The following is a 17,893-nucleotide window of genomic DNA, read 5'->3' as shown; positions in this document are numbered from 1 at the left end:
CCCCCCATCCCCCAAAGCGGGTTCCGAGCTCGGCTGCTGCTACCAGTTGCAGAACCTGACGGCAGCCCTTGCCTGTCATTACACGGCGGCTGGTCACGGGGCCGTCTGCAGCTTTCCCTTTTCTCAGCTCCTATGCAACTAAAGGAAGAGCTGGGGCTGACGCCAGGCTTGGACGGGGGAGGCGACGAGAGGCGGGACCCGCTGGGGCTTAGCGGTAGCAACGGGGAGGGTGAGGAGGAGAGACGGAGACGCTGCCGGCTTCAGTGCGTGAGCCGAACTGGAGAGGGAAAGAGCTGGTGCTGTCCACGGGCTGCTGGTGCTGAATCTGGGATTCCCGCTCTGTCCTCTTGTCTTCGCCTGCGCCGGGAGGCTATCTCCTCCTCCCCCATCACATCCCTCACACAAAAGCAACTTGGCAAAGGAGCTTATCGGACGTCAAGGAGATTCTCTGCCCTACTGAACAAGGAAATTTCTTCGGAGTTTATCCCGGACTTGGGTTTCTTTCACCCGCCACCTTTGCAACGTTTTACGTTTTGATATTTTTATTTGCTGCACTTAAACAGACGTTGGTAATAATAAGGTGCAATCTTTCCACAAGGGGAAAAAAAACAAAAGGGACAGAACGCTCCCCCCCCTTCCTTCCTTCCTTCGTGGGTTTTATTGACTTCAATCAGGTAAGGAAGAAACTGGACTTGAAATGCATTTCTTCTTTTTGGTTCAAACGACTATTTCAGGTGAAGCAAACAAAGTTTGGCGATAGCACAATGGAAAAGAGAAAGTTATAAACTGGTTAATTCTCGAATCAATTCAGTACAGGGGGGGGGAGGAATTATTTCAGTGGTTTTTGAAGGAGGATAATGAACATTTGTAAACAAGAGACGGATTGGGGTTGAAGTGAAAGCCCTGGTGAAGTGTGAGAGGGTCACTCAGTGGCAGAGATTTTTTCCCCACATGCACACTTTCAGATGTGATCGTAGGCTTTTTAAAATGTCATTTTATTATATGCAAATATTGGAAGTAACAAGAAGCCTGGATTAATTCTTTCATGGATATTAATTAAAAGGTCTGGAAATTCTAATGAAAACATTTGGGGGTGAATGCATTTCTATTTTCTTGGAAAGAGAGAAAGGAGCATGTAAAATCAATTGGGGAAACAGTGAGCAAAGCAAGAATTAAAAAGGGGATGCAAAATAAATGCCTGATTCACCACCACCCCTCCCTATGTGTATATCTTCTTATGACGGAAACAGGGGAGTTCTGGGGTTTTAGGGGTTTTGAACAACATACATTGTTATTTCTATACTGCCAACAAAGATATTTCAATACAAAACTTACACCATTCAGTTTTATTAAGGGCTTCACCCTATAATCCTCAAGGTCAGCCTAAGGATGGAAACTTGTGGTTTGTTTGTTCTGCAATATTGATTGGTCAGTGTCAGGCCTTCCTTCAGGCTAGAAGATGATGCAGATATGAACTTCCAATTCTGTAATACAGTTAGAAGGTAACTGAGGACAGCTGGAACTGAGATGGCTGAAAGAGCTTATGTTTTTATACCTCACAGGTCTTTATTCATAGCTTTGTTCCTAAAGAAAGCTAGTTTATGTGAGTTTCCAGACTTCTTTCTGCACAAGCTGGAGTATTTTCCATATGATTTTAATGTTTTCCCAAGAGTGAAGATTTTATAGCTAATGGGGAAGCAGATGACTAAATTGAACAGAAAAGCAAATTAACTTCTCAGCCATTACTGCATCACATTGTAGGTTATTTGGTAATCTTCCCCCATACACATGATACTAAAACCATTTCTATATTCTCCTCTGGCTAATTCAGCTTAAAACAATAACAAAAACTGTTTGTGTTGGAAAGAATGGGTGGGGAAATCAGTTGCAGTATGTTCCAAAGCAATGTGAAGTTCTTTGCTTTGTTTTTGTCAGTTTTACTTTAATGCTCTGTGTTAAAGTTGATATATGCTGCTAGTACCAAACATCTGCTAAAATAATAGTTTCAAGGTTGTCAGCAATTCTGAAACAGCAGGAAGTAAGATTAACAGCTGCTTAATTCAGTGAAGAAAAGTTTTGGTGCTAAATCCTTGAGTTATGTTTATACTGAAGTTTCAGCTTGGAAAAAATACATATTAGCATAATAGCATAATAACTTACATACATACATACATACATACATACATACATACATACATACATACTACATAGGTATGTACAATGTGCAGATGGATTCTTATTCAGACCTGAAAACAGGCACACTTCCAACTTTCTATGCTTTTTCAGGTGAAAGCAACAATATTGAAATATCCTTTTTCGATATTTGCTTATGAAAAAGAATATGAACACACACACACAGATACAGACACACAGACATACAGACACACAGAGACATAAGAGAATATATACTCTCTCTGACTCTCTCTCTCTCTATATATATATATATCCTCTTGCAGTGCCTGTATATACATGTAGAGGGCTCAAGCTTACAAGCTTGTTTTTCAGTGATTATTATCATGCAGATTAAATGTTTTGTTACTATAGGTTAAAAAATACACATTGTTCTTGAATATGCCTTGTAATTTATATTTTTATAAGTTCCAGAAAATATATGATATGACCTATAAAGTTATAGGTGCTGCAATAATAAATTGTAGCATAATTCTACATGATAATTGCTCAGAAATTAGTTCAGCTAAGTTCATTGAAGCTTTTTATTTTCCTGTGAAAGAAAGTATAGGCTGTAATAAGGAAGTGTCTGGAAAAAGGAAAACCGAAGTTTGTTCTTTGGTTTTTGCTGGTAATTTACTGAAAAGACAAAATGGTTGCCCACAATAGTCTAATTAATCAGATAGTTAGAATAGATTTCTTGAGCAAGTCTTTCCTACATTCTAGTTTAAACCTTATTTTTTAGAGTTGCTACTTATCAACACAATACAGCTCAAAAGGTATGAAGGAAGAAGTCCAGAAATTATTCTGAAAAGTACATATTTGTTCAACTGTAGCACCTTATCATCCTAATTACTGAAGTCTTTCTCTTGCTCTACATTTATCACAGTTGAATCTAGCATTACAATAATCTGGGAATTTGGTTTTGAAATATCTTTATTGTTTCCACTTACAAAGATTGTCCATTTTTTAAAAAAAACAGTAACCTCTGTGGTAATAAATTATTATTTGAACTAATAATATTTGAGAGTAATACACTACAAATTTGTCATCCTTTAATATTGCTCATTATTCTGCATAACTGAAATCATGACCAGCTTTGATTTTTAGTTTTAATAAGTGTATTCAGACAATTTGAAAAAAGTAAGACAAAGAGCTAAGTCTAGTTTTCTTACATTTGAAAATAATGCTAGCATTATATTGTATTGTATGTTGAATGGAGGACCAATTAATTTTATAACTTTTGAAGGTAAGTTTGATGTGTTTGTTATCAACTATTTACAATTATTTCTGTGTAAATAGACATATTATATGTGAAAGTTCTTCAGGTGTTTACCTGAATTCATGAGGACTCTTTCTGTGTAGGGATATGGATTTTAACAGATTAGATTCAAAATTCACCATATTTTTCCATTTACCCATTAGTTATAAACTCCTTTATGTTGAACAAAATAGAAAAAAGGAAGGAAGGAAGCAGGGAGGGAGGGAGTGGGGGAAAAAGAAGGAAGGAAGGAAGGAAGGAAGGAAGGAAGGAAGGAAGGAAGGACTTATTGCATGACTGAAGATTCTGCTTTAATAATGATTGTTTTGCATACATCCACATGAATTTATTCAACACATTAACCTAAAGTTGAGTGAATTTAAGTTCCTGATTCAGGCAGATCATTAAATAATTCTAACAGTCTTTCACTTATTCCTACTATTTTAGGATTCAGAGCCATTGGGATGTTAAGAGTTGGTGAATTTGTGTATTGTGTATGCAATAGCTTTATATTAATTGTCTCCAAATTTCTAAGACCAATAACAAACCATAAGGTGATTACATAGGCTGGATTATGATTGGTTTTTGTTGTATAAACTTGTTATTTGGACCAAGTTACTATTTTGTTTTGTTGTTCTTGCACCATTACTCCAAGTAGATCAGAATGACAACTATGGTTACATCCTTTGCTATTTCATTAACTCAATCACCCTGTGAGGAAAATTAGACCAAGAGAGCATGGTGCTGTTCAGTAGCTACTTTACCATAAATATTCAGAAAACAAATTCTGATTGCAATGGGACATAACTGAAAATTTGCTTAATTTAATAGCAAATTGTTATCACAATGCCAATACAGCATGAGCACTTCAAGTAGCTAAGGCTAATTGTTTAAAAGATGACTGACTACATTTTTCAGTCAAGCATATGTTAAATCTTGTATCAGATTTGAGTACAGCTATAAGCTTTTTTAATGTTAAGAATCAATTGTTCCCTTGGAATTTCAAGTTATAAAAAGGCCATATTATAGTACACAATGGAAAATGCTCAAAACAGCATCATATTCATAGCTATAATAAGAGGCATTCAGAAGTGATGCCAAGAGAGAATAGAATATGTGGCCTGTCTTTTTTAGAATTTGGAAAAAGATGCAAACATATTTCTATAATAGGTTATGTTGTCCTGTTAGAGAAATTGAAGAGCTGTTCCTTATTGTTCCTTATTGTATCATTCTAAATACCTTCAGTAATCAAAATAAATTACTTGGTCAGTACAACAGTATTATGATATCTGAGTAGATAGATCATTACAGAAATGACACCAAATATAAATGACATTTTATCTTAGCATTATCACATGTTTTTCTTTTCAATAGTTATTCATGGCTGCCAGCTATAAGTTCTTTACTTGTAAAATAATCAATAGCAGTAAATACCAGTTTTGGAGGAATTTCCAGTTAAGAAACTGTGTGGATAAAAGAATTATTAACCATTGTTCATCCATCCTGTGCTTGTAATCTGGATCTACATACAGGTGGTTGTAAAACAGAGAAAGGAATATGATTAAATATGTTTATCAGCCTGATATGTTGCATATGTTATATTATTAAGAATTCTGATGTCTACATTAGCAGAGGAATACCATTTTTTTGTATTAAATAATTTCTATGACCTTTTACTTCTCAAAGTAAAATTTGCAATTGGATTTCATATTGCTTACCTAGAATGTCTGAATGCTACAAAAAGTTATTTAGTGAACACTGATCATTTTGTTATTTTTAGTATTGTTATTTGTAGCATTTTAGCAATGCCAGATTCAAACAGGTGATAGCACAAAGTGTGAGAAGCATGAAACACAGCTACCAAAACTGATTTCCAGAATTGAGTTAAAAACATGGTTGAAGAGTTAGAAAACAGAATGGTAAATAAGTTGTAATCTTGAAATGTATATATAATTATATTGAAATCCACATGAAATATTAAGATAGTATACATTTTAGAGTTCAATTTTAAAAATACACATCCAAAAAAAAAATAGCTGTTAAAATATAGTATTTCATACTTAATTATCATAGTTAAATTCTGAAATAAATCAGAATGTAGCAAACTGGTTTACAAATAACTAGAAGATTTTGTTAATGGGATTAAAAAGACTTGTTTGATAAATTCCCTTGGATTCATGGTTTATGTGGTTGACAGAATTGGCATGGTATAACAGTATTTGCTTCCCTAGCTTCTCTGTGGATGAGGTAATCTCTTCCCAGTTATCAAGGATTGTAGTGTTTCTCCTTTTTGCAAAAATATCATGCAAGATGGGATATAATTCTTCCCCCAGTTTTCTAACACATAAAAATACTCAAAGGATAAGGAATAATAAAAATTATACATTAGATTGGCTAAAAGGCTATGCTACCTGCAAGATTTCTTTCTGTCAGATGTAAAACATAGTTTGACACTATAATAATTAAGTATGTTTGTGCATATGTTAAGTTGTCTTGTTCAAGCCAGGACTCCCTTATACATGCACATGACTGTTTAAAATAAGATATGCTATCCACAGTGTACTTGTTTGCTACGGACTGGTATTCTTTGCTTTACGGTTTCTGCATAATCATAATTAGGTTGCTCCATGACCCATGTCTGAGGTATATATATATGATGTATGCATAGCATTCCCATGCACCCAAGCTTTCTTTTTATGGAGTTAGTATAGTGCAGTGATGGCAAACCTATGGCACGCGTGCCACAGGTGGCACGTGGAGCCATTTATCAGCTAGTCAGCTGAGTTCACCTTTTAAAAGCCATTTTTCGCCTTCCCCAGGCTCCAGAGGCTTTATAGAAGCCTGGGGAGGGTGAAAAGAGTCTCCCCCGCCCCCCCGGAGGCTCTCCGGAGGCTTCAGGGACCATCCGGAGGCTTCCCTGACGCCTTCGGAATGCTTAAAACCACCCTCCGAGCAAACCGGAAGTGCCTTCCGAGTTGCTCAGAGGGTCGTTTTAAGCGTTCCGAAGGCTTCAGGGACCATCCGGAGGCTTCACTTCCAGTTTGCTCGGAGGGTGGTTTTAAGAGTTCCGAAGGCTTCAGGGAAGCCTCCGGATGCTCCCTGAAGCCTCCGGAGGGCCTCCGGGGGGGGGCTCTTTTTGCCCTCCCCAAGCTCCTATAAAGTCTCTGGAGCCTGGGGAGAGCGAAAATGGCATGTAAATATGGGGGGTCGCGCATTGTGCACACATGCGCACTGGGGGGTCACGCGTTGCCTTATGGGTGCGGCACGCCTGCACACGACCCCTTGCACTCCCCCCACTTGTGGCACGCGAGCCAAAAAAGGTTCGCCATCGCTGGTATAGTGGCTAGCTGGAGTTACAGTATCTATTGTCAGAATGAGCTTTCTTCCCCAGTGAAGTTAATGAATGCTTATAAGTAGCTAATTTTATCAAATTTATTGCCTGGACTCACATACAGCCTTCTTTCATCTTTTGTCATAAAACCTTCTTTAGTATTTATGATTGAGTGGTCCTAAACACAAGAAGAACCAGCTGAGTACAAAATAATATGTTTACCTTAGCAATTGTAATCAATGCATTTTGTTTCTCAGAAAAGTTGAAGATAATGATTATAATCATATAAGTACTGGGAAATCCTTGCCTGTTCATGACAGGATCTTGTAGTCAGTCACGTAATTGAAAGTTACAAGTGGAAAAATTCAAACAAACACACACGCACCGTGTAAATTAAGAACATTGTTTAAATAAAAGGGCTTTAATTCTGTAAGAGCGGTGAGTGACTGGTTGTATATGAAGCTTCTACTTCATTTAGTCTACATCATCATTCAGCATATTGTGATATTTTGAAAATATTGTTTGGCATTTATCTGCTCTAAAATGTCAGCTAGATAATGGCATGCCTAGGCTTGCAATTTTAATGACCTACCCTGAGTTGATAAGAGAAAAAACATGAAAGTAGAATTTCTTATAAAAATAAAGCTAAACTAAATTAAACATGGACTAGATAGATTTGTAAACCGGTCACTCTTCTAAAGGGACCTCAAACAGCTTGGGAAAAACTGCTTACTTCAAGGAGCTCTCTTGCAAAAAAATTAAAATAACATTGAACTGGATACTAAAGAAGCTGTCCCTAAGGAAGAGTTATATTATTAATGGTCAAGATGAACCACTGGTTTTTCAAGATTAACAATTAACCAATGGAACAGCCTGTCTTACGAAGTTGTGGGTGCTTCAATACTGGAGGTTTTTAAGAAGAGACAAGACAGTCACTTGTCTCAAATTGCATAGGAGCTTGAGAAGCCGATTGAACTACAAGACCTTTAGGTCACTTCCAGTTCTATTCTAATTGATCAGATATGCAACCATATTCTTTCCATTTTTCTTCCCTTTACCATTCCAAGCCTTCCCCAACATTTTGTTTCATATTGCAAAACACATTTTATTCACTAAGCCAGTATGTAGAGAATACACTTTTAATACAGAGAATGAATGTAATTAATTATGAAATTTCACTGTTATTTGATCCCTTGAAAATAGCTATTTAATAGAAATAGAAATGAATAAAGATGAGATATAATTTGTTAAACAAAGTTCTAAAAAAAAGAGAGAGAAATACTCCTGAAATATTAATAATACTTTGAATGGATTATTATGGAGAACCAGTGGTGGGCTTCAAATTTTTTTAGAACCTCTTCTGTAGGTGTGGCCTGCTTTGTGGGAGTGGCTTGCCGGTCATGTGACTGGGTGGGAGTGGCTTGCCAGCCATGTGACTGGGTGGGGGTGGCCAACTTGTAAAATGTGGTGAAACTCACTTAACAATGCTCTTGCTTAGCAACCAAAATGTTGTCTTAGAAACTCTGGCATTTGAAGCATGCAAGTCTTAAAGCTGTCAAGTTACAAGACCCTTGCACCCCTAACCCTTTATAAAAAAACCCCAGGGGTGTTCAAACTTGACAGCTTTAAGACTTGTGGACTTCAACTCCCAGAATTCCTCCTCCAGTAATATTGGTTCAGGAATTCTGGCATTGAAGTGTGCAAGTCTTAAAGCTGTCAAGTTACAAGACCCTTGCACCCCTAACCCTTTGAAAAAGAACCCTGGGGTGTTCAAACCTGACAGCTTTAAGACTTATGGACTTTAACTCCCAGAATTTCTCCTCTCGCTCTTCATCTTGATGATGTGCGGACGGGCGGGGCGAAGGAACTGGAACTGGTTCTAACAGCACTGTAGATTTGTGGAACCTCTTCTATAGAAGAGGTTAGAACTGGCAGGAACCCATCCCTGTGGAGTATGCATATTACTCCTATCCAAACATTCACACTGGATGCAGAAACTCCTCTGAAACTGAAAAATTACAAAAGATAATGGACCTTTTAATTCTACGAAGTGGAAAAAAGAGTGATTTTGAGTATTTTATGCATTATTTCACTTCAGGCAATCCTGGTTTTTAGAACAGAAAAAGTTCTACCCAATAGTAAGAATTAACTCTTTATATGTCAGACACATATGAGTTTTAGAAAAATCTTAAAACCAAATGAAGTTACCAATGAAACTATAAATTTTCCTTGTTCTTGGGGAGAAAAGCTATGGCAAATCTAGACCGTATACTAAAAAGCTCCTGGCAACAAAAGTGCATATAGTCAAGGCTATGGTTTTCCCAGTTGCAATGTATGGCTGTGAAAGTTGGACCATAAGAAAGGATGAGCACCAAAGAATTGAGGCCTTTGAACTGTGATGCTGCAGAAGACTCCTGTGAGTCCCTTGGACTGCAAAGCGATTAAACTGGTCAGTCCTAGAGGAGATCAACGCTGATTGCTCTTTTGAAGGCCAGATCCTGAAGATGAAACTCAAATACTTTGGCCATCTAATGAGAAGGAAGGATTCACTGGAGAAGAGCCTAATGCTGGGAAAGATTGAGTGCAAAAGAAGAAGGGGACGACAGAGAATGAGGTCGCTGGATGGAGTCACCGAAGCAGTAGGTGTGAACTTAAATGACTCCAGATGATGGTAGAGGACAGGAAGGCCCGGAGGAATGCTGTCCATGGGTCGCGATGGGTCAGACATGACTTCGCAACTAACAACAACAATGTTTTTATACAATAAATATCCACTAAAATTTTTCTATTCCATTTTATCTGAAAAGTGTGGTGTACCAGATTCTGAGCCTAACTGAATTTATTAATAAATATAATGATAAAAAATACTTTATGCTGAGAATATTTTATAGTTAATGGTACCTATTTTGGTGTTTGTATATGTGTTTGCAGAAGAAGGTGAATAGAAAGCTGTTTTTTTAATTTAAAAAATCTCCACAAGAATGTGCCTTTTGATTGCATGTTTGAAGTGAAAAATACATAGATGCAAATGAGATTTGCGTCTTTTATGGGCATGTTCTTAAAAAGCTATATGCAACTGAAGTTTTTTTTAAATAGTGACATATAGATGAGAGATAAATACTACCACAGAAATGAAAGAATTTATCTGTAAGCTTCTCAACAATGTGTTCCTATGGATAAGAACAGTAGGCATACATGAAAAAAATAAATTTACCCTTATATATTTAAAAAATGTTTGTCTTTAAAGATAAAAAATGATAACCTTTCTTTCAGAGCATTGAATTTGTCTTTTCTTTTCTTTTACACTCTTCTCTTTGTTATTCATTTTAGTCATTTTCAGTAATGAGTAGCCTATTAATTATTTTTTATTTTTCACTTGTGAAGACAATATCCAATAAATCTCTGTGGAGTAGATCCTAGTAGATTTTGTGAAAGATGACGCAATGTTTACTAAGAGATCAAAGTCAGACAAAACAGTAGAGGGGAATAAGACAAGACAATTCTTTCTGAACTTGATGAAACGATTATACACTTAAATGGCAACCATATGTGATCAGGTGTTCTAAATTTTTCCCATATGGAAGTGCAGTGGGTATAAATAATATGTTTAAGAACAGCTGAGAAAGGATTTGTTTCTTATATAGTCATTCAGAATGAGACTGATTGAGAGATATAATCCTGTTCCTAATGCTAACAGTAACATTTTGGAACCTGAGGCAAGATTCATTTGCAGTTCTTCTTATCATGGTGGAAGCACCAAATATGTGTAACATACCATTTGCTTCCTTTAGTTTTTGATCTTTTCGATCCAGCAATAGCACTTAGACTTATATATCACTTCACAGTGCTTTACAGCCCTTTCTAAGTGGTTTTCCGGGATCAGCCTATTGCCCACAACAATCTGGGTTCCTCATTTTACCCACCTGGAAAGGATGGAAGGCTGAGTCAATCTTGAGCCTGGTGAAATTCGAACTGCCAAATTGCAGGCAGTACTGCATTCTAACCACCAAGGCTCATCTAAAAGTTGCTTCTGCAACTGCTTTTGATTTTTTCTATATTATCAGGAAATTTGGTACAGACCTAAGCTAGAGAGGGGGGGAGGGAAGGAAGGAGGGAGAAGGAGAAGGAGAAGGAGAAAGAGAAGGAGAAGGAGAAGGAGAGGGAGAACAAACAACATTAAAAAGTGCCAGTTTGGTGAATTAGTTAAGACACCATATTAGAAAGCAATTTGCTATTGCCAATGGCAGAATGATTTCCAACCACAGAGGTTTTAAACCAATTGTAAAACAACTGTATTTGCTTAAATGAGGAAAATAACAGGTCCCTGTTCTAATGTTCCTAGGCTAACATATTGGGTAAAGCAATAATATATAAAGATATTAGACATATATTAAGTAACTCAACATTTTAGCCTCTTAAGAAAAAAGAAACTTTAGATACAATGCTGTTCCAAAATATTAATCTTTACAAACTTGGTTTTCTCTTGTTCTTCTAGTCCATTAGTACTACATTAAAATTCTTCATCTATTCAGCTCAGTAAGTGGAAATGTGCTGGTTGAAATCAAAGGGTATGTTGAGATAGATAGATAGATAGATAGATAGATAGATAGATAGATAGATAGATAGATAGATAGATAGATAGGATAGAGGAGAGATGGAGAGCTAGATAATGATAGATAGATGATAAATAGATAGATAATAAATAGATAATAGTTGGTAGATAGATAGATAGATAGAGATAGATAGATAGATAGATAGATAGATAGATAGATAGATAGATAGATGATAGATAGATAGATGATAGATAGATAGGATAGAGGAGAGATGGATAGCTAGATAATGATAGATAGATGATAGATAGATATATAATAAATAGATAGATAATAGTTGGTAGATAGATAGATGATAGATAGATAATAGTTGGTAGATAGATAGATAGATAGATAGATGATAGATAGATAGATAGATAGATAGATAGAGGGGTCACATGCACATGCGTGGGAGTAGGGGGAGCTTGTGAAGGAGCACACATGCATGCACACACGGGGTGGGGCACACATGGGGGTATGTGCGCATGCGCAGGGGTTGGGGAGCGGGGGGAGTCACATGTGCATTGCATTATGGGTGCCTGCGATGACAAAAACATTAGCCATAACTGATATAGAACCTTGACTGACAAAATTTTGTTCTTTACTGGATTCTCAACTCCCTAGGTGCAAACCAAAATGTTATTATGAAGGAAAGATGATCAATTGATTTGTATTTTCATGATCTTTGTCTTTCAGTGGGAATGAGATATCACAGCTATCTTATAGTATTCATCTAAAATATGATTTTAATAGTTTATGCACTGGAATTACAAAAGTGACATCCCTATAGGCTAAGTAACGCATGCCTTAATATATGTGTGCCCTTCATATATTTTTATTTGTTCCTTTGGTATTATCTAGTGCTGCAGGCTCTTAGCTAATAAATTTCCTTTGCCTAAATGACACATTTAAAACTCTTTTTAAAAAAATCCACATCCACATATAAATATATCCACAGAGAAAGACACACAGCACGATAACTTCCCTTCTGTTAATTTACTTGAAACATTGGAGCGCCATGTAACTTTAATCATCAGTTTAGTGAAGAATATTGATAATGAAGTATGAAGCAGAATGTGTGTAAGTGTTGCACGTTTGCTTACTTGCTACAATATTGTTTCTACAAACAGATTTTATAGACAGGAAAACTTAAAAACTAGTTTTGTATATTTAACTAGAATTCTGTTATACAAAAAAAAAAAAATAGGTGGGATGATTTTAGTATACATTTCTAGAAAAGTACATTTCTGGTCCATTTAGATGAAATATCTCACCCAGAAATTTCACTTTTCTTTCAGTCCAGTGAAAGAAAGAGACAGCTTCACATAGCCATTTCTACACAGGAAAAAATATTCTCCCTGAAGGAAATTGCAATGATAGTGACTAATAACATGAGAAATTGCTTCAGACCTCATGTGAGAACAAACACAGCATCTCTCTTCTATTCATTACATCAGTCCCTCTTTTTTCCAAGCATTTTTCAAGCTTTAGGAAAGCTTTAAGAATCATATGGACTTTTATGATTCAGCTTCTTAAAACACACCTTTCTTTTAGCTTTTACAGAATAACAGATACTTTGTGTTTGTTGCAAGCCTGAATTAGTTCTTCTAAACGATTTTTAAAGCATGAATAATTCTACAATTAACACTTTTTGAATTATATATATATATATATATATATATATATATATATATATATATATATATATATATATATATATATATATATATATATATATATATATATATATATATATATATATATATATATATATCTGTTATTTTACTACTGGTGCAAATAAGGAAGGAAAGAAGGTTAATATTGACTTTTGTTAGATATAGAAAGTTATATATCAGAAGTTAGGTAACTTTAATAAATATGGGGAGTATATTAACATTATGTAATAATTGTCATTCTGATATTTATGATTATTCTTGGCCAAACATTATCATTTTGATACTCAAGAATATCCTTGGTCAAATGACTAGTGTAAATGGTTCTCCAATGTACAAATGCAATAAGATTGCATAATTGTCTTTTATTGTTGTTAAAGTTTTCACAGTGTTCTATGATAAATTAAATTTAGGCAATAAAACATAATTAAGAGCTCCCAACTATCATTTTTTATAAATCTGCATTTGTGTGATTTAAATGTAATATTAAGATAAGTTAAACTTGAGGTAGTAAAAATGTAAGTTTATAAATCTAGAATTTTAGGCTTGCGTTTCTTTTCTCTGTAAAGACGAATAAGAATTATGGCTGGGTTCCAAAATGCTACTTAAGAACACACGCTGCGAAATTTTTAAACATTTTTCTCTTTTAACAGCATGCCTTTATGTTGTATCATGCATTGCTTTTCAAAGTTCTCTCAATTTCAAAAGCTATTTGCAATAGAGCTGAGGGAGACTGCTCTTCAAAAACATGTATACTCAAAGGCCCCTAGAGAGTGCAGGATTAATCATATTGTTATTTGGTTTCAGCCTAGAAAGGAAAATAAACTCTTATAAAAAGAGAAGTCCACTAACTGAGTTAACTTTTTATGAAGACTTTGTTTTAAAGGTTTTTATGAAAACTTCAAAAATAAACTTTATCTGAGTTTACCTCACTTTCTAAGTTAGTAAGTAACTATTTTTAAGCAATCACTTTTTAAAAAAAATGCAGAAAAGAAAGTCTCTCACAGAGAGGGACTCCTCTGGATGCCGTCCACTAGGCAGTGCCAGAGGGCGGCGCCCAGGAGTAGGGCCTTCTCTGTGATGGGCCCAGACCTCTGGAACAAGCTCCCCCCAGATATTAGGACAACGACTGATCTCCGCTCCTTCCGCACAAAACTCAAGACCCACCTGTTCCAACTAGCTGGCCTGGCTTAATTAGAACTCTCTAACCTCCCTGGCAATTTTAAACTGTAAATTTAAATCTTTTGGGTATTTTAACTGTTTTAATTGTTGTAATTTTATCTTAACTTTGTGGCTTTTATTTCTATTTGAATTGTTAAATGTTGATGTATTTACCTCCTCCATGCCACACGCCTATATATTTGATTGTACGTCGCCCCGAGTCCCTTCGCGGAGAGGGCGCGACTGATAAATCGAATAAAATAAAATAAATAAATAAATGTAGAGCTTTAAATGCGGACAGAAGGATCTGGAAATATATCCCATGAGGGAAAGATTCTACATACTAGAATGATAAACTTCGGATAGCTGGACATCTTCACAAGAGCCTCTGCATATTTTAATGTCTGGCCAGATTTACTTATTTGTCAATTGTAATTACATACTGATGGTTGACTATATTAATATAAAACCAAGTAAAACAGGAAAATAAACACATTAGCCATAAATTATTTCTCACACCCCCCTCTTTCATTCTCTATATTTCTTTCCATTTTATAAAAAATGGAAGTGTGGCGTTTTCCATAACTTCATATCGGCGTGTTTTTGGAGCTGTGTGCATGCACGGAAGGCGTTCATACGCACCTTTCTGCTGCTGGCCAAACTGGTTTTCCATTATGGGATGCCCATCTCTGAGTGAGAAGGACATCCTAGGGACTGGCAAAATGGTTAATATATGTTTGATTACACTCATCATGATAACTGATAAACTGCAATTATTAGGGCTCCTATGGAAACCATTTTAATGCCCACAAAGTGCTTTGAAAATTATAAATGTGTCCAATGCCCCTAAAAGTTTGCATATTATTATTTTATTCAGAAATAGGAATAATACAGTTAAAATGCTACATTCTTCTTTAAAGAAAAGCATAGTTGCTTTCATGTTGTCAGCCTGTTGAGGTAGACCAGGTCAGAAAACAGACACAAACAAGAATGAATGAAGTACTTTTTAAAATTGATATAGGCTATTGTAGCAAAATCTTGACAGCATTTTCTTCCCTTTCTCTCACATTAAGACAGAGCTAATCTGAATTTCTTTCTACTATTTTATTCCTGTTTTTTTCCAACTATCATTGCACAGTTTCAACAAGATCAGTTCCATGGGGCACTCTAGCTTTCTAATTTGAATCAGCTTTATTTCTAAGGAGGAGACTGTAACGTTTGGATATCAATTCCTATCAAAACTATATTTGGAAAGTTGGCCACACAGTCTAAACATACTTTATTTTCATGAGAATATTTTCCAACTGTCGTTTGCAAGCGTTAAATATATTTGTGTTTGGTGAATATTAAGTTTGTTATCAGTTTTCATTAATATTGCATTGCATAAAACAATGTTTGCATATAAGAACTGAAGCGTTATTCTTTCCGAAGAGTTCTGATTTTATCCTTGAAATGAATGATCCACCAGACTATAAACTGCAAAGAAAATGCTCTGAAGAATTAGGGAAAATTACTGCCTGAATGCAGTGAAAAGAGATTTGGAGGAAAGGAAACATTATTCATTTTTGTTCCGTATAACTGCCGTTGGCAAGAATAGGCCACACGGGGGAATTTTTAAATGGAAACTAATTCTGTGATTCATCTTGTTCTTGGTAAGGAAGCAGCCGGTGGACTGGTAGTAAGCATGTGGGAAGCAAGCTAGATGAAGAGTAAAAGCAGCAGTGGTCCAGTAAGTCCCCCAGAAGTTACGTGCTAGTAAAAAAAAAAAAGAACTATGAATGATCTACTCAAGTATGTACATTTTCTTAGCGTATGGATCAAGGAATGAATGCAGTGGATTGCTTCTGTTTAGAAGAGAAACAGTCCACTAATTCAATAATCTTCTTCAAACATACAGTATGTGCAGTCAACAATTCAAAAAGAGGAAGTTTAAATGTTTTGTGGCAGAATCTACATAAGGTTTCCTTTCCCCCTTTCATTTTCTTTTTTCTTACTTTTTTGTGTCCTCAAGTCATCATCAATTCCTGGAAGCGGCAGTTTTCTTGATCAAGATTTTGGAACTGGTTTGCCACTGGCTTTTGCTTTAGGCTAAGAAAGTGGGGCTGAGTGGGACTGGCTCAAGGTTACCTAGCTGGTTTTTGTGCCTAAGACAAGATTAGAGCTCACGGTGTCCAGATTTCCAGACTTCATGCCTTATCACTACACCACAGTGGCTCTTATGAATCAAGTTTTAAGGCAGTAGATCATGAAGAAAATATTTGTAGAATGGAATTGCTTGATTTAAAAATCGAACTGTTTTTATGATGTTAGAGAATGTGCATTTAGAATGGCCACCTTGCTTGAGCCATTGCACCCTGCTATATCAGTTATTTCTGTTTAAGATACAGATACATACCTGGGTTCTTCTATAACTTGTAATCTATAATCATGAAAACTTTCTAATTTTTATATTGAGGGTTTATATGATTGCTATAAATTGTAAAATTTGGTTCTGATTGGCAATGAGCAAACGAACCATATTTCCAGCTTTTTCAGAAACTTTCTAGCTAATGTCTCTTCTGCTTTCAGCAAAAGATTGATATATAATGAATAGAATAGAGCAGTGGTGGGTTATGGCCAGTACGGTACGATACGAGTGTAACGGTGTCTGCTGGGGGCACCAGATACTGTTCTGGTACAGTGTTTTGGAGGGCCCACCCACCCGTCCACCCGCTCTCCTTACCTGTACGTGACCCAACCAGGCTATTTGTGCATGCGCACTCAGCCTATGGCGCCTCTGCAACACTCCACCAAGCAGCTGGAGCATCGCAGCGTGGTGGTGGGCATGCATGCGCAGCGCACATACACATGGTGGATGCCCGGCCCCATCGCAGCATACCAGTTGCGACAAGATCCAGAACCCACCACTGGAATAGAGGTAGGGTAGATTTTAGTTGTTGGAATTAAAATAAGGGTTTTTCTATATCAAATAACCTGTTTCTACATCCCAAGCCTTACAAAAGTTTTTAATAGTATTCTAGCAGCTATTTGAATATGCTGAACAAATAACATTTACTACGGCTGAAAGTTCTGATATGTTCATCTGATGATTCAAACCAAGCCACTAAATTATGAATGTCTTTGAATTGATTGCAAGATTTTGTGGCTTTTGGAACATATGCACACGGACTTCCATAAAATTATATAAACAATTCAGTTTTTAAATTAATGTCACAAATTTAAATAATTGTGAAACGAATTCATTCACTGATTATCAATTTGTATCAAAAGGACTAATTGGATCTGTTTATATTGGAGCTTGCTTTAGATCCTTAAGATCCTCATTCTTTTTTTTTTTACTTCATTTAACTTAGAAATAAAACAGTAGGAATATGTCTTAATTTGCTTAGTTTGGGAAGCGTTTTTATTCTAAAATGTAACTAGCATGGGTCTCTGTGGATTTTTGTTTTCTGCTGATGAAATTGACTACCATTATATTTTAATCAATTTCAATGTTGGATACTGATTTCCATTTTCCTTTTATTCTTTTTCCATCAGCTAATACATCTTTATTTTTTTTAATTGGTAGGTTTGGAACTTCAGGTGTTTGAGTTTGATTTTACTCTAGAAATATCTTTCTCTCCATAAGAAAGCATTTTCTAAATCTGCTACAGGGCTCAGGAAGAAAACCCTTCCCTAAAAATCAGAAAATCCATGTGAGCTTTACAAA

At 35.9% G+C, this 17,893-nt stretch overlaps 1 protein-coding gene across 1 annotated transcript in view; it reads left to right on the top strand.

Moving 5' to 3' along the window:
- Nucleotides 1-331: 331 nt before the first annotated feature.
- LOC309395427 (follistatin-related protein 5-like) overlaps nucleotides 332-17,893 on the top strand; it is a 152,817-nt gene continuing 135,255 nt past the window's right edge. The window contains exon 1 of the mRNA XM_081959668.1: nucleotides 332-674. The gene's annotated coding sequence lies outside the window, so the exon portion shown is untranslated. The remainder of the gene's footprint in view (nucleotides 675-17,893) is intronic.

Source organism: Natrix helvetica, assembly GCF_964273705.1.
Source record: "Natrix helvetica genome assembly, chromosome: 7".
Taxonomy (NCBI): domain Eukaryota; kingdom Metazoa; phylum Chordata; class Lepidosauria; order Squamata; family Natricidae; genus Natrix; species Natrix helvetica.
Note: the sequence above shows the minus strand (reverse complement) of the source record. Positions and strands in the feature narration are given on the sequence as shown.